Genomic DNA, 21,294 nt, shown 5'->3' on the forward strand with positions numbered 1-21,294 from the left:
AAAGAAAAAAATGGTTAAAAAAGAAAAAATAATTAAAAAGAGAATTAATAATATGCAAGAGTAAATAAAATTATCTGATGGTGTAAATTTTTTTTAATATACTAACCATGCATAAAACGTTAACTCATTCAATACATCTGGCTCTTATATATCAACAGAAGATATCACCACCAGAAACGCAGCCTATAAAGGCACTAACGCCAGTGAAGAAATGCCAATCTTCCTTATTCTTTTAACTTTTCTAAAATCCAATTTTGTTGATTTCATTTCACTAGCCCAGCTGCATATTGATACGTTTTTATAATCAGAAAAATATATAATATATTAGATTATTAATTGAAATTTTTTTAATTACTTTTTAAAAAAATTTATCCAATCAAGCATTGTCACATAATCTGTAAGGGTGAATATTGAGTTGGTTAAGCAAGTAATTTCCCAAAAGAGGGGTTCGAAACTCCGTGCATGCTTTTTTGGTTGAGCTCCTTGCTAGTGGCGAAACCAAAATTTTCACTAAGGATATAAGAATATAAAAAAGGTAAATTTCCAAAAAAAAACAAAGAATATCAATATGTAATATATATATACATAAAAATCTATGTTTCTACCGAGCTATATAATGTAATTAATCGATAAGGGTGTCGGTTGACGTCCCTCAATTACATATGGCTTCGCCACAACTCCTCACACGAGGCTGGTCTAGTGTGATTTACCTCTTCCATGTGGATTACGGATTATTACACTCAAATAGAGTTTATCCTCAACACATCAAAAAAATAACAACTGCAGTTTCCCGTTTAAAAAAAAAAGGAAAAAGAAAAAGGGACACTGCCGCATAAAATAAAATAGAGGAAGTATCCAAAAGCAAATTTATTCTCAGTTTCTTTACTGCATGTGAAGCCACTTAATAGAAAGTATTCCCTCAATGGTCTTACTAATTCTGCTATTTTGAGATTCTTACATAACATACTCTTACCCACTTCACTTGTTCTTTTTTCTTGCTGAAACAACAAAGATCACTAGCTTAGTTTTGTTCTGCTTTGGAAAGATTGCACCATCAGCTACTTAATTTACTCTGAAGAAATCAGGTAATTAAGTTCACATCTCTCATTCTTCAGCTTGGTAGAACAAAATCACACATCAAAAATCTTTAGTCTGTATTTGTTTTTCCTGCATCTCCCCCTTTCTTTTTTCAAGTTTCTTGTTTAGCTCTATTACGGGACATGAGCTAGAATTCACTTAATGTGATGAGTGTGTATAAATGGACATTTAAATTTGTATAAAAGTTGACACAGTGTCTTACGTGGAGTCTCAATTGAATTGCCATGTCGGATATCATATAGAACGCGTATATTTATTTATTCAACTTTAAGTACATACTTATGTACATTCAAATTTAAAGAATGTACGTAGATATCTGTTAAAGTCAAGTTAAAGATATATTTATGTATTATAACGTTTAAGAATACTGGTTCCTCCACTACCTTAACTTGTTCCATTTGTCAAGTGAATACTTTGACAAATATTTAGGTTCAGGTGCCGCGCAAATTTTCATACAAATATCCCAATCCGATTGATCTTCTTCGGAGTCGAACTTTTGCTTGTCTTCATATTTCTCAGATACAGATATTTCATATTTGATGACTTTGACAATTTCAACTAGCTATGTGTTTTTTCGTTTGAAAATAAATTTACTCCAATCTGATACATATATCAAAGTTATTTAATTTAGCTTTATAAGTCAATATTGTGTAATTACTGTTCATATCTGTGTTCATGAAAAGTAATTAGTTTAATAGTAAAAAAACATAAACATAAAAAGTTATTTTTGTGTGTCCTTAAAGATTTTTAATTCTTATTTAGCGTAAATTTCAATTAATTACAATTTATAGTCCTATCTTCCCTATTTATTATCTCTAATTACAATTCATAGTGTCTTTCATTTATTTTTTCTCTTTCTCTATTTTTTATTACTCTTTTTTTTTTTTCCTTTTGCAGTTTTTTTCTCCATTTTATCTTTTTCTTTTTTTTTCTCTTTCTTTTTTCCCTTTTTTTCTTTTCACTTATTTTTTTTTCATTTTTTCTTTCTTTTTCTTTTTCTTTTTTTCTTTTCCTTTACATTTTTTCTCCTTCCTTTTTTTTCTTTTCTTGTATTTTTTCTCTCATTTTTTTTTTGTTGTTGTTAGATTTTATATTTTATATTTATTTATATCATGCTATATATTTTAAATAAATTTATTATTTGAAGTTATTTTATATTTTATATTTATTTATATCATGCTATATATTTTAAATAAATTTATTATTTGAAGTTGAATAATTTAACAGTGAATACGTATAATTTATTATTTGTATTTGTATAAAAAAATATATGGATTAATTGTATTTATTTGAGTATTAAATATATAACTATACAATGTGTCATTCAAATTAATGCAAATGTATCGTTAGTATTTACATTTCATATTTATTATTTGTATTTATATATAAGCAAATATCATTTTGTATGCGTATGGTACAAGTTGTATAAACATGTATCATTTGATGCAATGTAACATTTGTATTTGTAGAATTTATTATTTTATAAATACAAGTATTCGTAGAAAGAAAAATAAAAATTCTTTTACAATTGTTTAAAAATACTAATGATCTTACCAACTACAAACAAATGAAACAAATTAAATTACAAATAAAAATATAATATGCGGTCAACTTACAAATATAAATACAAAATAGTTTTTGAAAAATACAAGTGCATCGATAAAAATAATACACAAATACAAATAAAATGAAATCACAAAATATAAGTACAATGTCCAGTCAATTATAAAATACAAATACAAAATAATTCCTTAAAATACAAGTGTGAATTGTATAAAATATAAATGATGGTGTGAACTAGCAAACACAAATACAAGTGTGAACTATAGAATATAAATATAAATGCGACCAACAAACAAATACAAGTGCGAACTATAAAATACAAATACAAATGCGAACTATAACATGCAAATACAAGTGTGAATTATAAAGTACAAATAGAAATGCGAACTACAAAATGCAAATACAAATATAATTGTATTAACGAATACAAAAATATAAATGATGATGTGAATACAAATACGATAAGCAATTGTGGTATTTTTGCTATTATTCATGATCTGTACTTGAGTAGCCATATTTTTCAAAAATACAAAAATATAAGATAGAAAAAAAAAATACAAAAAAGAAAAAAGAATGAAAAGAACAAAAATAAAGAAAGTAGATAGAAGATAGAGATAGAAAAAAAGAAAAAGAACGAAAAAAATGAAAAAAAAAAGAAGAAAAAAGAAGAAAAAAAAGAAAAAACACGAAAAAAAATACAAAAAATGAAAGAAAGAATCGAAAAATAAAATAAAACGACAATAGGAAAAAAAATCAAAAAGTAAAAGAAAAAAGAATAAAATAAAAAAAATGATGGTAAATGCAAATACAATGCGCGGTTATGATATTTTCGTCGTCATCCATGACTTGTATTAATTATATTTTTTGACAATAAAAAAAATATAAAATATAAAATATGATTAATGTATTTATGTTTTATATGAATACAGACTATTGAGTAAAAGTGAAGAGCGGATGTAAATTGAATGCATCGATTATAAATGGTAATATTGTAAAGTGTAACTATAGAAGGTTAATTTTGTGTCAACTATTGTTGTTTTTTTTAAATTTCTCCTTTGTAATTCTCACGTTACTATCAAATATATACAGATTAATTCCTCACATGATGGGATGGGAAAACTATTCTGTAAAAGATGACACTTCAATTTACGAAAATTTGGCTAACTCATCGGGCGGACCTAGGTATTAATTTATGGCGCTTTGACATTCGTTAAATCCGACACAAATTAGATATAATTATATAAGAAATATATAAAAGTTAAAGTATAATTATATAAGAAGATAGTTGGGTGCTTTGATTTTCAGAAAGAACTTTAAAACTTTGGATATCGATATATATATTTAAATTTTTTAATCACTCACGACCCCTAAATCCTGAGCGCTCTAACTCAAATAGTGGTGCAAATGACACGACTCTGCAATTTTTGTTTTTTAAAACAAATGTAGAGAACAGTTTAGAGGGGAGAAAGAATTTTGATTTCTATATGATTAGTGTCTAAAAGAGCCACCAATATGAGTTGTGGTGCAGTGGATGAGACTATTTCATTCTTAATTAGAAGTCGAAAGTTCGACCCTAGGTATAGAGAAAACTGTATTGGGAGCACTGCCACCTTAATAGACCCTGCAATGCACGATACAAATTAGTCGGGGATCCAATGCGAGTACCAAACACCGGATGGAAACAAAAAATAAGTGTCTAAAAGAGTCTAGGCCTCTTAATTTATAGTTAATGAAAAACTGGAATGTAAAGTTGCGTGTTTTTATGATGGCATAATACATAATATAAATATGCCTTTTAACTTGCTCTCAAATTACATCTATGACCTTCAACTTCGGGAGTGTGCAAGTAGGCACTTAAACTTGTATAAAGTTGAACAAGTAGACACACGTCTTATGTAGCATAATACCCGTAGGACGCCATGTAGGATAAGAATTGGTTACATAGGACGTCACGTATGACATATGTGTCTACTTGTTCAACTTTATACACGTTTAAGTATCTACTTGTGCAAACGAAAGTTGGAGATCATAGATGTGATATGAGGTCAAATTAAAAAGGCATGTTTATGTATTTTGCCTTCTATCATTTCTCATTCACATCTTAAAACTGGTAATTATGCAACTTTTTTTTTTTTGGTAAAGTAATTATACAACTTAATAATTACAAAAACATGTCTATTTATTTGTCGTAATTTAATTTCATTGTAATTACAAACGTAATGGCTGGTTTCACAAATATAATTACATAATTTACTTTTTAAAAACAAAAATTAATTATAAAAACCTAGACGTGTAACGTTGACAAATGTGTCTATACTAGAGATTTTATTACTTTTATTCAATAAAACTACGAATTCAAGGTACATGTTATTTTTTTAAAAATATAGTATCAAATAATAAAATATTTATAACTAATATTATAAAAAAATAATTTGCAAGATCTAATAAATTTGTAGGAACAAAATAAATGATATATAATTTTGAAATAACTAATAAATTTATTGAATTAATTACTAACTTTTTTAAGAAAGAACACAATTTGCAAGAACATGATGAACTGCATATTTGATTAAAAAAAATGTTTACAATCATAATTTTATAACACTATTCAAATGTTTAATAAAAGGTAATCTATTAATTCTAACATCACTCTATCTAAATCAAGTTTGTAGATAACCTCATGGAGTGATGATATCAAATATATGAATTTTATTTTAAAAATATTATTCACGAGTTTTTAATTATTGTTTCCGCAAAACATGTGTGTCTAGACCGATGGCGATGTGTGTTTGACAATTAAGAAAGTGATTGATAAGATAATTAAAAGAAATAATGGATAGTTGAGATATAAAACTTGTAGAAATATGATAGTTTAGATTTGCAATTAACTCTAAAAATTCTTTCCAAAAATCATAATTTCATAAGAAATTATCTATGTAACACTCTAAATTTCTTATGCAAGCACCAGCAGGTGCTTTTAAGTATATTTTCTATTAACGTCAAGTGTGTTAAATAGAAAAAAATTATGTGTGCATTAGTTTTGTGTATTATCAATGGCTTGTTTGATATATTTTCTTAATCTGTGTATCATATTAGATCATATACTTTATTTGGTACTACTACACTTTGCATACCAAATACATGACAAATTATGGCAATAGTAATGTAAGGAATTTTAATATATGCATTAGTTGGTTAAACAGATAATTGTTCCTTACAATATTTTTCGTATCCGTCCTGTTGTATTTGTGGATGGTATTTATAAATATTTTTAAAAAAATTATATAATATATATTATTCATAATAATACATCAAACCAAATAATACATAGAAAATAACTTCAATATAACTAATATCAACATTACTAATGCACTCTAACACTATTCATGTGCACCCTACCAAACTATACTTTCATGTGTTGAATTAGTATTGCCTGTACTCTTTTTATCCTCTGTAGTCTATTCAACACTAATCATATGCACCTCTTCTGTTTATCTTTTTCTTATTTTTTTCTGTACTTCCTGTTGCCCTCTGTAGTCTTTATCTCTTGTTGTTCTGAGTGATTTTTCATCTGTCAATTAGTATGTCATAGTTTTAGCTGTTCTATATTAGGATTCTTTTTTTATTCTACAATTTTAGGAGGTTTCTTATAACTTTCACTAAAATGATTATTTTTTAAAATAGTGTCATGGGATAGCCACTTTCTTATTTTAATTTCACCAATTAGTCATTTTTTAAAACTGTATAGAATACGTATAGAAACTATATAATTGTTATGTAGAATATGCATCGATATAAGATAAATATAAGAACTATATAGTAATTGTATAAAATATGTATATATAAGATATACGTATATATAGAATATATATGTGTGTGTGTATGTATAATTGTATAAAAAATATATCATTATTGTATAGAATATGTATGTATAAGATATACATATAGAACAATGATTGTGTTATAAGGACTGTATCAATATGGTAAGTAATGTATTAATATGGTATAAGAACTACATATCTGTAGGTTTATTAGTATAAACTATATGAATGTGGTATTGAAACTGTATGAATGTTGTATAGAATATGTTGATACATAAAATATAGGTATAGAACAATGAATGTGGTATAGAGACGTACCAATATGGTATAGGAGTTGTATCAATATGATATAAGGATTGTATCAATATGAATAATATATGATGTTATTTTTGTATTATAAAATATTTGTATGTGTATAGAATGTGCATAGAAACTATATTATTGTTGTTTAAAAATATTTATGTCACTATTGTATTATATTTTATATATGTAGATATGTGTTGTATTATTTCAATATAATACAATTAAAAGAATAGTTTTTAGAAAAAAAAAAAAGCAAAAAAGGTATAAAAAACACAAAAGAGCAACAATGTTTTTATAACAAAATGAAGCAGCAAAATTTTTAAAAAGTGAAGCAATAAAAAAAATAACCAACAAAATTTCAAAAAAATGAACCAACGAAATTTAAAAAAAAAATTAAGTACGGTAACAATTTTTTTGTTTTTAAAAAGAAGGCAGTAGTTACAAAAGGTCTAAATGGCTATTTAGCGGAAATGCCAAATCAATGACTCGTCGGTGGCAATTCTTTTGGCCGACTGGCCACTTTTATCCTTTCCCCATATATAGACGTACTATTTAATTAGCTCAACTAATATTTACATTTTCTAACTGTGGACAAGTAGACACTCAAACTACTATATCGTAGAATAGTTAGACACACAAATTTAGTAGATATTTGGCCATGAATATTTTTCAAAATATTAATTAAGTGTACGTGTTTTGCGTGTGTATCTCACGTCAATTAATTAAAGTATTTATAAAAAGAATAAAAATTATTAAATCGTAAAACAACAATTGATGTTATTGATTTCAAAGTCTTAAATATCATGAAAATCATTAAATAATTATTTCTTAATGTTAGAAATTAATTAAATGATACTGTCAAGACAATATCACAATTTGTGAGTCAATATTTCAAGTACGTATAATGAAATATGTTTCTCAGCGAAACTTAAAGAAAATCAGAAATACTCATTACAAATAAATAAATGAGATTCATCAACGCAGCTCACAACTTTACAAGCATATGAATACCTAAAGTGTGTATGCACATTGCAATTAGTCAACAATTTTTTTTTGTTAAATCAATACTGCAAGTACGCAGTCAATGAAATTTTACTATAGTTATCTAATATTTCAATTCAATTCGAATAAATTAACTAATAATACAATTGCAAGTCATAATTTTTGAGTACTTCAATTCAGTTTTTTATTGATTTTCATATTTCACCGCGTCCGACCCCCGCTAGGGAGTTGGTTTTAGAGAAAATGGGTCTTTCCAATTAAAGTAACGTTTTGAAAAGGAATTATTTTATTTACAGAGTCGCCACTTGGAATTGAGTTTGGGTGTTCCAAGTCACCTTATTGAATCCCTATTCAAAAAGAAAATGACTCTTTAATTTTTATTTTTCGATCTGCGAACTAGAAATCCGGATAAGGAATTCTGTTGATCGAGGGGAAGGTGTTAGGCACCCCTCGAGTCCCGTGGTTCTAGCACGGTCGCTTTAATGACTTACGTCCGGCTTAAATTAAACCTTTTTTTTTTTTTTTTTTTAGGATTTATAATATTTGTTAACCTAAAAGTTGTTTGCCTCCCGCTTTTAACTTATTTTGAAATTATTTATTATGTTGACGTGTGGCTTACCGATAGTAGTACTTTTCGGCCTCACCGCAATGTTTGGCACGTTTCTCGCACCTTTAAGGCACTTATGAATCGTCCCCATTTTCGTAGTCTAACTGAGCCCCTCATAGGTTTAAAATCTACCCACCCAATTCAATCGATTTCAAACGGTAGGTCCATTTATTATAACGAATGGTCGGTAGGGCTTTCCAACTTATCGTTAATTTTCACTTATATGTTAAACTTTAAACTTTCTAAAGATTAAAAACCTATCTTATTCTTTTACAAATTCACTCACTTACAATTGATTTTTCCCCTCTCTTTTTTCTTTATCAGATATGATAAGTCTTGAATAGGTAAAAATACAATGCTAAATCCAACTTAATTATTATGAAACCCAAAGTAAAATAGTACACATTTCAGTATTTACGAATCAGTTGTAAATTGCTAAAACAACAAATAACAATAACAATACAAATGTGCTGGAACCTAAGTACAAACTATCTATTAGCAACATGAATAAGGAATAATCAATTAGACAAGGCCAACTTGGACAAGTAACAACGAGATAAATGAAGGCAAAAAAAAATAATAAATAAATAAATAAATAAATAAATAAACTAACTCAAGATAATTAAAACACAAACTGGTAGTTTATTAGTTTAATACAGTTGATTAGCGAATTTATCAGATCCATTTTAAGCCAAAAAAAAGGGAAAAAGACAAAGAAAAAGACAATGTGCATGGCTTGATATATATGCATTTACGTTTGGCGGAATAAGGGAAAAACATAGACTAAACTAGTGCCTAAACTATTGAGGTAAATCATTGCTTTACACTGCCAAACAAGTGAAACCAGAAGAGGTGACGTATTTCAAAGTAATAATTTTTTTTTTTTTTTTTTAGGAAAAGAAAGATAACTCCCATTACTCATCTTTTGATTTTAAACCCGAATTGTCTAATCTTGTCTCAAATTTTGAAAGAAAAGAAAAATAAAGCAGACAATCTATGACTAGGGAGTAACGTGAAACATAGTGTATTCAAATCTCACATTCTTAGAACTTAATAAGATCGAAGAAACAAAACTAGCAATAACGAATTCTCCTTACTCTAACACACGATTATATGGTACACATAAAACATACCCATTGAACGCTATCTTTTAGTAAGTTTAACATGCATATAATTCCGCATCATGTAACAATCCTAAACTCTATAAAATTAGTTGGCAACTCCAAATCTACATACAACTGTATAACTACTCCATAACTTACTCGTACAACTCATGGCAATCATAAAACCTACATAATTAATCAATCACACATACTAAATAATGCATAATGTCAATTAAACAATTTTATTTATGCTTTGATCCTCAATAAAACTTACAAAAAATAATGATACTGAGTTAGATAAAAACCCGTGTGATGAAATAAATTCAGTATAGAAGCAAGAATGCCATTACCGAAAACTCAAACGGAGATCCCGAACTCAAACCCGAATTTCTTTTCCTCTTCTCCTTTGATTTTTCTTTTTTTTTTTTTCAATCTTTTCTCTTCTGTTTTTTTTTTCTTGCTCGCCTTTTTGTTTGTTTTTTTTCCTTTTGTTTTCAATCTCTTTCCCTTTTTTGTTTTTTCTTCTTTTGCTTCTTTGTTGTTTTTTTCTCTTTTTTTCCGGTTGTGCATGTGTGTGTTATATATAGTGTATATGTTTGTGTCGTGTGTGTCCATCGTTTTTAAGTGCATGTGTGCATTATATATAGTGTATGTGTGCATGTGTTTATTAGTTAGTGTGTTTGTGTCGTGTGTGTGGGAAAGTGGGGGAGGTTAATTAGGAGTGGGAATTGTGGGTGGTTTGGGTAGTTTAGGTTTCTTTTTTTTATTTTTTATTATTATTATTAATAAGATAAAAATAATTAAAAACTAATAAAATATAACATAAGCTAATAACTAGTCTTGGGAATATGATTAAAAAAAATTAATATCACACCATTCTTTATTAAAATTGAAAGAAGAAACAAATATAATTTAGAAAAAAAAAATTTCTTTTTTTTTTCTAAAAATAAATAAATAAACAAATAAAAACTAAAAAATGAAACTTATTTAAAATGTGACTCTATTTTTGTAGTCTTTTTTTTTCAGAATTTTTTTAAAAATAAATTTAGTAAAAAATAAGTTAAATTTAGAATTTCTAATTTGGACCCTAAAACGAAATTGAACACTAAATGGCAAAAATACTTAGGTTTGGTAAAAAATTAGGTGTTTACACATATAAAACTTAGAAATCAATAAAGGCTAATATTACGACAGATATAGTGCTCCTACACTTCCACAAATCTTCGCAACACTAAAATTTTTAAGCTCAATATTTTTAAATCACAACAACTTGTTCATTGTAGTCCTATAAATAGAGTGTGTAGGTAACTTGATTTTTATTTTGTGAATGTAAAGATGTTTTCAATGGAAACTGAGGTAATGCAAAAGTTATTCACAAAATAAAAGAAAAAGTTGAAAATATTACCATTAGAAAGTATGGGTTATGCCCAAGACAAAACTCACATATAATGGACAAATCATATATCTCCATCCATCTGCTTAAGAAAAGACGACCAAGGGTGTAAAAAAAAAATAATTCCGGGACTTTGTTCAAAGCCTCCAAATCTTATACATGGACTTTTCTAGTTAGTTTTACATGTACAACCAAAATTTTTTGTATATTTAGGTGTTATTTCCTTTTTAAAAAAGAAAAAATATTTGAGTATTATATTTTGTTTTATAAATTTAGAAGTCTTTTATAAAATTAAATTTGTCAGATAATTATTATATTTAATATAATAAAAATAATAAATTAATAATTTGAGAAATAGTAAATGACGATTTGTCTATTGGTAAGATTATAGTGAAGAGCAAAAAGTTCAAAATCTCTTCATCTACCTCTCCTCATCCCGAAAAGTCAATTTGATTTGATTTGGCGCTTGTTCGAGTTCATATATAATGAGATTCGGCAGACACCTTCAACGCATTACTTATCGAAATAATATTAATAATTTAATAGTTAAACAGAGAAATCTTTAGAAGTGTTTTCATTTTTATACAAATGAAATATATGAATCTACACTTGTACTATACTAACATGCTTCTTTAACAAAATTATCATGCATTATACTCAAATGATGTTAGCTTACTGGATATGTATACACATCTGAGCATGAATGTTTCTATAAATATTTAAAATTCTACTTGTCCATTTGTACATTTGTTATACAAATTATTTCCCTGTTAATGTAGGAAAACATTAAACATACAAATACACAAATATTATATCATAATAAAAAAACGCAAAGATAATTTACAGAAAAAGAGTCGGTCTTATAAAAACTAAATGAATCACCCAATAAATCATCAAATTCAAGACATAATGATTTTTAAAATATTGAGGAAAGGACTCCAAATTGAAAAAAAAAAGTCAAAGAAATAAAAGTTAACGTAGGAATTTTAAAATGTTGAGCAAGAGAAAATAAGAATTTTTACCCGACAAATCTATGCATAGTTATTGATCTGCCTCCGTCACCCTATATTTATAGGATTTTTTAAGACTATTTATTACCATACATTTAGACTCTTTTTTTACTTACACAGGGAAAGAAAATCTATCAAAATTAATTGACTAGATATTTTCCTCTTACCATATAATTTAGGACTCTTTAATCTTTTAATATTATAATTAATATTATAAAGTTAATTAAATAAAATTGGAGGAAAAGGGCGAAAAGATAATTTTGTCTATTGCGGAGTCTTTTAATGAACGGCAAAAAATTCAAATCACTTTTTTAAAGGTCTTCACACTTTTAATATATTATAGATATAAATATAGATAGATATAGATGTAGATTATAAATTATAGATTATAGATATAGATTATAGATTATAGATTCTGGGATACATTTTCATTTTATTTTGAAATAATTGTTTGACCATAAATATTTCGAAATACGTTTTCACAATATTTAAATTTTTAAAAAAACATCTCAAAAAGTACTTTCACTATTTTTACTTTTTGCACTTTTTAATTTATTTTTTTCAAAAAAAATCTATTTTTTAATCATAAAATAACCCAATTTTCATAAACTCTAAATTCTTACAAGTTTATTTTCACCTTTTATATTTTTTTAACTTCAAAAAGGGAAAAAGGTGCGAAAAATATCTGTACTTTCTCTAAATTTGCAGTAGCGCAAACTAAACTTTGTGGGTTTTTATGACCCCCTTAGACTTTTTTTTTTCCGTATTTAAATGACATATATCTGTCCACTTGAACCATTTATTCAGTCACTCAAAGGCGGTGATTCACACGCGACCTTTCAACAAATAATTATTTCTCTTAATTTCGACTTTTACTATTCAAAACCTCACTATGATAATATCTCAGGGTTATATAATTAGGAGTTAAAACATAATTAAGAGGAATAATTATTTGTCGAAAGGTCGCGCCCTTTGGGTGACTGAATAAGTGGTTTAAGTGGGCAGATATATGCCATTTAAATAAGAAAAAAAAAGTCTAGGGGGTCATAGGACCCCTGCAAAGTTCAATATGCAAAACTGTAAATTTAGGCAAAGTACAAATATTTTTTCGAACTATTATCCCCTTCAAAAATACCTCATTTCCAAAATAATATGACTAAACACAGCTCCAACTCCATTTTCAACTTCAAAAATATCAAATAAAGTGAATATTTTTTGTTTTCATGGCCAAATGGGTCCTTAGGACGCATATGTCTTACTCATTCAACTATATACAGGGGCGGACCTAGAGTCAATAATGTTATGCCTTAACACACGTTAAACACGATGTAGAATAGGTATAATTATATAAAAATGTATTAAAATTAGTATAAGATGAAACAACACTCATGAAACCAAGAAGATAGTTGGGTGCTTGATTTCCGGGTGGAAGCTTAAAACTTTGGATGCTAATACGTGTGTTTGAACCTTTTGAGCATCCACAATTCTTAAATACTGGGTCCATCACTGACTATATGATAGTTTACGTGTCTATTTATGCACATAAAAAATGGAGGCTATGGATGTAATCAAGTTAAATGACATGTCTGTTGGGTTCAATTAGTGTGAATAAAAAATAAAGGAAAAATGTACTCATTTAAGGAAAGTATACTTCTCTCATATTGGTGGGAGAAAACAACTTTAATGTGTTTTTATTGAGTAACACTCCTTCAAGTAGATAGTGAGACAAGAACCAAGAGGTGCCTCGCATCGTCGTCGTTGCTCGCTCGGCTCGGCCTCAACTTCAGCTTTGACTTCGGATTTGATAAATAATAGATGAGATTAATTTTTTAGACAAAGTTTATTTGAAACTTGGATAAACAAGTTATCCGAAAATTCCAAGAAAAAATGAAAATATTTTTTCTCCATAGAAACGCCAGGCAGAAGCATGCAAAAATGCACCTCGAAAGGGACATAACCCTTCGAGAAAAAGACACACTATTTTGAAAAAGGGGTGATTGTTCAGAAAATACATACTGTTTCGGAATAGACAAACATGAGTGCTACGAAGTGATACACCCTTCCATGAACCATTGTTTCCTTTCTGAAGGGGCATTTGATGGCTATAAATACCTAAACTTTTTTCCTCAGGCAGTAAAAAAATTTTTGCATTGAAAAACACTCTTCTACTTCTAAAAAACTCTGTGTGATCATCTACTGTTGAGTGTGTTCGAAGAATCAAAATGTTTGAGGTACCGCTATATTCTAATTGTGAGCCATTTTATCTTGGGAGGAAAAATTTCACAACTTCGGGTACTTGAGGGGAATTAATTTCTTAAGAACACTCCGTGAAATTGGAGAACTTGGTTCTATTTTCTACTTCATCTTGTTTCTTTAAATAACATAGTTCTTTGATAGTTCTTGATGAACTTGTGTTGAAGGTGTTAAAAATTTCATAGGTGTTTTGGAACTGTCTTGAACAAACATTAAAGTGTTTGTGCAAACATACAGACTTGTATTGTTTGTTTTCTGGAGATTAAAGCTTTATGCTTTCTATTCCGTTTCAACTTAACAAGTGATTTGAAGGAATAAAAACTTCATCACAAGTTAAAGGTCATTCGATTAACGATTTGAAGACATAAAAACTTCATTGTTAAACTAGAAACAAGTAGTATTTAAAGTTGCTATAAACTTGTAATTAGTATTTTGATATACTAAAGTTGACTGTCATTTTGTGATAGGAAAGATGACTACTGATGGTCATGTAATTGATGGTGTGATAAGTATAACAACAACGAATGTTGCTATAACCAGTCGCACAACTGCGCCACTCGCTATGGCACTAGCGGAAAAGCCTGAAAATTTTTTTGGAATAGATTTTGTGGTGGCAACAGAAAATGTTCTTCTATCTGACAAATTTGTGTCATCAAAGATTCATATCTGAAGATGCTCCAGAAGTTCTCGAAAAAACTTCAGACAAGGAGCAGTTTGTTGTAATAGAGGCATGAAAACATTCTGATTTCCTATGTAGGAACTATTCTTAAGTGGCCTCCAAGATGATTTATACAACATTTACAGTAGAATGAAGACATCAAAAGAGTTGTGAAATGCGTTGGAAAAGAAATATAAGACTGAGGATGCTAGAACTAAGAAGTTCTTTGTTGCAGGATTCCTTGAGTACAAAATGATTGAAAGTAAGATTGTCGTATCTCAAGTACAGAAATTGCAAGTCATCATCCACGATCTCCTTTCTGAAGGTATGAATTTAGTGATTACCTTATTTGAACATGTTAAAAATGTTCTTAATAATCACATGAACTTTATTGTAGTTTTGGTTGTGAACGAGGTATTTCAAGCTGCTGTAATAATAGAGAACTTGTCACCTTTGTGGAAAGACTTCAAAAATTACTTGAAACACAAACGAAAGGAGATAATAGTCGAAGACCTCATAGTGAGATTGTGCATTCAGAAAGATAAAAAAGCTGCAGAGAGAAGGTCGAAAGGAAATTCTTCATGAGTGGAGCTAACATTGTAGAAGATGAATCCAACAACTCAAAGAAATGGAAGAAAGCTGAACAAGTAAGTAATCAATTAAAGAAGAAATTCAAGGGTAAATGCTTTAATTGTGGCAGGATTGACCACAAGTCAACAGATTATTGTGCCCCAAAGAAAGGCAAAAAGAAGGATCAAGCCAATATGGCTGAATCTAAGAATGAAATTGATGATATATATGTCATGCTTTCTGAATGTAACTTAGTGGGAAATCCAAAAGAATGGTGGGTGAATTCCGTTGCCACCCGCGATATTTATGCCAATAAAGAGTTCTTTGCTGCATTTGCTCCGGCTCAAGGAGAAGAGAAGATCTATATGGCAAACTCCACAACTGCAAAAGTTGAGGGGACGAGAAAAGTCTGCTTGAAAATAACGTCAGGAAAAGTGTTGACTCTCAACAATGTCCTTTATGTACCGAAGTTAAGAAAGAGCTTGATTTTTGTATCACATCTTGACAAAAATGGATTCAACTGTGTATTTATTTCAGGCAAGATTGTACTTAGCAAAGGGAAAGTGTACGTAGGAAAAAGCTGTCGCACTGAGGGCCTATTTAAGATGAATATAATGACAATTGAAACCAATAAAAGTTCTATTTCTTCTTACTTGCTTGCATCTAATGAATTGTGACATGGCTGATTACGATATGTCTATTACAAACTTTACGAAAACTGATTAACTTAGAATTTTTGCCAAACTTTAAGTGCAATAAATCAAAATATCAAATGTGTGTGGAATCAAAGTATGCTAAGCATCCATATAAGTCCATTGAAAGGAATTCCAATCCCTTAGACTTTATCCATACTGACATTTGTGATATGAAGTCAACATCATCTCATGGTGGGAAAAAGTATTTTATAACTTTTATTGACGATTGCACGAGGTATTGTTATGTCTATTTGTTAAACAGTAAGGATGAAGTAATAGATGCGTTTAGGCAATATAAAACAGAAGTTAAAAATCAGTTATAGAAAAGGATCAAAACGATAAAAAGTGATAGGGGTGGAGAATATGAATCTCCATTTGCAGAAATATGTGTAGAGAATAGAATTGTCCATCAAACTTCGGCCCCGTATTCACCTCAATAATGGAATTGTGGGAATGAAAAATTGAACCTTAAAGGAAATGATGAATGCCTTACTTATAATTTCATGTTTACTGCAAAACTTGTGGGGAAAATCTATCCTTACAGCTAAATGAATACTCAAGTGCCCCACAATAAGGCACTATCAATTTCATATGAAAAATGAAAAGGAAGGAAACCCAACTTGAAATATTTCAAAGTGTGGGGGTGTCTAGCGAAAGTCCAAGTTCCTATGCCTAAAAGGGTGAAGATAGGATCTAAGACAGTGGACTTCGTGTTCATAGGATATGCTAAAAGTAGTAAAGCATGTCGGTTTTTGGTTCATAAATTTGAACATTCAGATATCAATGAAAATACGGTAATTGAATTAGATAATACTGAGTTCTTTAAATATATTTATCCGTGTAACACTAGACATGAATAATCTAGTGGGGGGTTTAAACGACCTCGAGATGAACCAAGTGAGGATGCACATAATGATGAGAATCCAAGATGTAGTACATGTCAAAGAACGTCAACTTCATTTGGATCGGATTTTGTAACATTTCTCTTAAGAAATGAGTCTCAAACATTTAAAGATGTTTCAGACTCATCCTCTTGGAATGGGGCAGTCAATAGTAAGATTGAAGCAATCTTGAACAACCATACTTGGGAGTTCGTTGATCTTTCTTAAGAAAATAAACCTTTAGGTTCTAAATGGATCTTCAAAAGAAAAATAAAAACGGATGGTACTATTGACAAATACAAGGCAAGACTTGTAGTGAAAGGTTTCAACCAGAAGGAAGACCTTGATTACTTTGATACATACTCGTCTGTAACAAGGATAACGTCAATATGGATTTTAATTGCCTCGACAGCAATATATATGATCTTGAAATCCATCAAATAGATGTGAAAATAGCATTTCTAAATGGAGGATTGGAGGAAGAATTTTACATTGAACAACCAGAGAATTTTGTGATTTTTGGTAAAGAAACGAAGGTGTACAAATTTGTTAAGTTTCTCTATGGACTAAAACAAACACCTAAACAGTGGCATGTAAAGTTTGACCAAATCATGTTGGCAAACAAATTTAAGATAAATGAATATGATAAATGTGTTTACATTAAAGACACTCCAAATCATAAGGTCATTGTTTGTTTGTATACGGATGATATGTTGATCGTCAATACAGACATTTCTAACATAAATGCTATGAAATGAATACTTGAGAGTAAGTTTGATATGAAAGACATTAGGGTTGCGGATGTGATCTTAGGAATAAGAATTCATAAGACTCCATACGGGTTGGCATTGTCACAGTCTCATTATATTGAAAAGGTACTTGACAAATTCAAGTATTTAGAATTCGGTATTGCCAAGACTCCATTGGACGTGAGCTTTGAACTTTAAAAGAATGAAGGTGAAAGTGACTCACAATTCCACTACGCAAGAGTGCTGGGATGCTTAATGTATATCATGAGCTGTACACGGTTAGACATAGCATGTGCTATTAGTAAGTTGAGTCGGTATATAAGTAATCCCAATGAAACTCATTGGATGACAATGGAAAAAGTTTTGGGGTATCTTAAATACACTCAAGGCTATGCTTTTCATTATAATAAATATTCAACGGTAATTGAAGGATATAATGATATAAATTGGATCACCGGTTCGAATAAAGTAAAATCTACGAGCGGAATGTATTTACTTTAGGTGGAGAAGCAGTCCTTTCAAAATCATCCAAACAGACATGTATTGCTCGCTCTACAATAGAATCTGAATTTATCGCATTAGATAAAGCTGGTGAAAAAGTTTAATGGCTCCGAAATTTCTTGAAAGATATTCCTTATTGACCTAAACCATTTGCATCAGTATGTATACAATGTGATAGACAAGTGGTGATAGGTAGGAAAGGGAGTATGATATATAACGATAAATCTCGTCATATAAGATGGAGACATAATACCGCTAGAGAAATACTCGCTAGTTGAATTATCACTGTTGACTATGTGAAGTCAAAGGATAATGTGTCGGATCGACTCACAAAAGGCCTATATAGAGAGGGAGTTGAGAGAACATCCAAGAAATTGGGTTTACGGCCTAGGATAAGTCAGCATAGCGGTAACTCTACCTAGCAGACTGGAGATCCCAAGAGCTAGGTTTAAGGAGATCAAATAAAGTTGTGACTGATAGGTTCTCATGATGTAGACAATGTTTAATAAATAAGGAGAGGGCTTGTAGTGTGAAGCCTTTTAATGATTATCTATATTTGGTAGATTTGATCAAATAGTTTAATCTATAGGATTGAACGTTTAGAAATTATCTATGTGAGGGTGAAGTGGAAGCCGCTTCAAGGAGAATGTTTGTAAAGGCCTATTCTCTAAGCTCTCATAAAACTAGGACATGTTCATGGCTAAAACGAACAAAATCGTGAAAATCATAAACGGTAAAAGACTGGTTGTGTGACATATGTTATCTAGGTGTACATTAATGCTTGAAGGTTCAAAGATATCGAATCTACCGATTGACCAAGTGCATCCGATGCATGTTCACTACGGGAAAGTTCAAAGAAAAATCTACTTATCCAGATGCAACCAGTCTTTACTTGCTGATCACACACTTTTCCGTAAAGTTTTATAAAGAATAGTCATTCCCCATTTATATGGGAGATTGTTGGATTTAATTGACATGAATGGAAAATGGAGGGAAAGTCTTGGATAAAAAATGTACTCAATTAAGGAAAGTATACTTCTCCTACGTTGGAGGGAGAAAACAACTTTAATGTGTTTTTATCGAGTAACACTCCTTCAAGTGGATAGTGAGGCAAGAACCAAAAGGTGCCTTGTGCCGTTGTCGCCGCTCGCTCGGCTCGGCTTGGGCTTCGAATTTGGCAAATGATCGATGAGATTAATTTTTTAGACAAATTTTATTTAAAACTTGAATAAACAAGTTACCCAAAAAGTCCAAGAAAAAGCAAAATATTTTTCTCCATAGAAATGCCACGTAGAAGCATGTAGAAATGCACCTCTAAAGGGACACAACCCTTCGAGGAAAAGACACACTGTTTTAGAAAAGGGGTGACTGTTTGATCGGATGTGACTATTCAGAAAAGACATATTATTTCGGAATGGACAGACATGACTGTTCCGAAGTGATACACCCTTCCATGAACCATTGCTTCCTTTTCGAAGGGGCATTTGATGGCTATAAATACTTGAACTTTTTTCCTCAGGTAGTATAGAAATTTCTGCATTGAAAAACACTCTTCTACTTCTAAAACACTTTGTGTGATCATCTACCGTTGAGTGTGTTCGAAGAATCAGAAAGTTTGAGGTACCGCTACATTCTGATTGTGAGCCATTTTATCCTGGGAGGAAAAATTCCACAACTTCGGGTACTTGAGCGGAATTAATTCCTTAAGGACACTCCGTGAAATCAGAGGATTTGGTTCTATTTTCTACTTCACCTTGTTTCTTTAAATAACACACTTGTTTGATAGTTCTTGATGAACTTGTGTTGAAGGTGTTAAAAACTTCGTAGGTATTCTTGAAACTGTCTTGAACAAATGTTGAAGTGTTTGTGCAAACATACAGATTGTGTATCCAAAACAACAATGTCCATGTATTTTGCCTTTCTTTTTTTAGGTACTTCTATTATTTGCATATTTTTTGTTCAAGATGGTCAAATTTGTGAGTGATCGAGCTACAATCAGTGTTCTTCTCTTTGTTTCGAACTATATTTGAATTTTGAATTGCATATTGAAATTTGAAATGATCTATTTTCCAACAGAAAACAGAATCCTTCACTGTTTTTTATTTTTGTTTTATGTGACAGTTCGATATTGTAAAGTTGTCATTTTTATGAAACTACCAAAATTTATGTAGACTAAAATTATTTTTTCATGTATACATACTAGATGTTGAACCCTTCGATTAGTTTTTCTTCAAACTTTGAACCTTCAATTCGAATCTTGGCTCCGCCTCTGATAGGAAGTAGCTCATGTGTTCCACTAGCTTAGTGAAATATTTTGTATAGCTCCCTATGTGATTGACAGTTATTTCTCATGTGTTCCACTGCCCAAAGCAGATTAAGAGGACTATTCGTTTTGTGTTGAGATGGGAGTACAATGTTAGAATTTGCGTAAAAGTGCAGCTAGTTATGTGATCAGGAGTCGTTTAGTTGTTGGTTAGAATTACAGAGGTGTTAGTAATGCAAACATTAGTTATGTATATATTAGCTATTCCATCTTCTACTCTGCATAAGATAATACATCAATTCTCTCGTAACTTGTACATGTTAGCGATGTGGTTTCGAAATTGCAAACCAAACATTGTACTAATTTTACACGTGAATAAATTATTTTTTAGCTAGCTATAAATGTTGTACAACTTATATAGAAATTAATACATAGATAAGTTGCTTCTTTATAGTTACAAAACCTCTCATTGTTTACATTAACTAATCATACACCTCAGTTATACAACAGAATCCCCAAGGTAGAAGATTACAATAGGTACCAGGTATAAGATTGTAGTTAAAATAACTTACTAGAATTTAAAAAATCCATCAAACGTAATAAAGCTATACGAATGCTTCGAGGCAGAAATTTGGCAGCAACCTAGAGTCCTAGACAAATAGAGGTAAACCACTCGACAAACTGTTGGTCGAGTCAAATGTTCATCAAGATGCATAGACAAGCATTGAAAGATTCTTATATTCTTCATCTGTATTTAGCATCATCAGTAAAAGATATACATATAGATAAAATATGTTGCATTTTATTAAAAAAAAAATGATATA

The 21,294-nt window shown here is 29.8% G+C and overlaps 1 protein-coding gene across 5 annotated transcripts in view; it reads left to right on the plus strand.

Moving 5' to 3' along the window:
- Window positions 1–685: 685 nt before the first annotated feature.
- LOC107878284 (disease resistance RPP13-like protein 4) overlaps window positions 686–21,294 on the plus strand; it is a 26,969-nt gene continuing 6,360 nt past the window's right edge. For 2 of the 5 annotated variants that reach the window (XM_047415348.1, XM_047415349.1), the window contains exons 1-2: window positions 686–1,085; window positions 1,505–1,617. The gene's annotated coding sequence lies outside the window, so the exon portion shown is untranslated. The remainder of the gene's footprint in view (window positions 1,086–1,504; window positions 1,618–21,294) is intronic. The other 3 variants (XM_016725218.2, XM_047415350.1, XM_047415351.1) reach the window with 2 other exon arrangements.

Source organism: Capsicum annuum, chromosome 7 (assembly GCF_002878395.1).
Source record: "Capsicum annuum cultivar UCD-10X-F1 chromosome 7, UCD10Xv1.1, whole genome shotgun sequence".
Classification (NCBI taxonomy): Eukaryota; Viridiplantae; Streptophyta; class Magnoliopsida; order Solanales; family Solanaceae; genus Capsicum; species Capsicum annuum.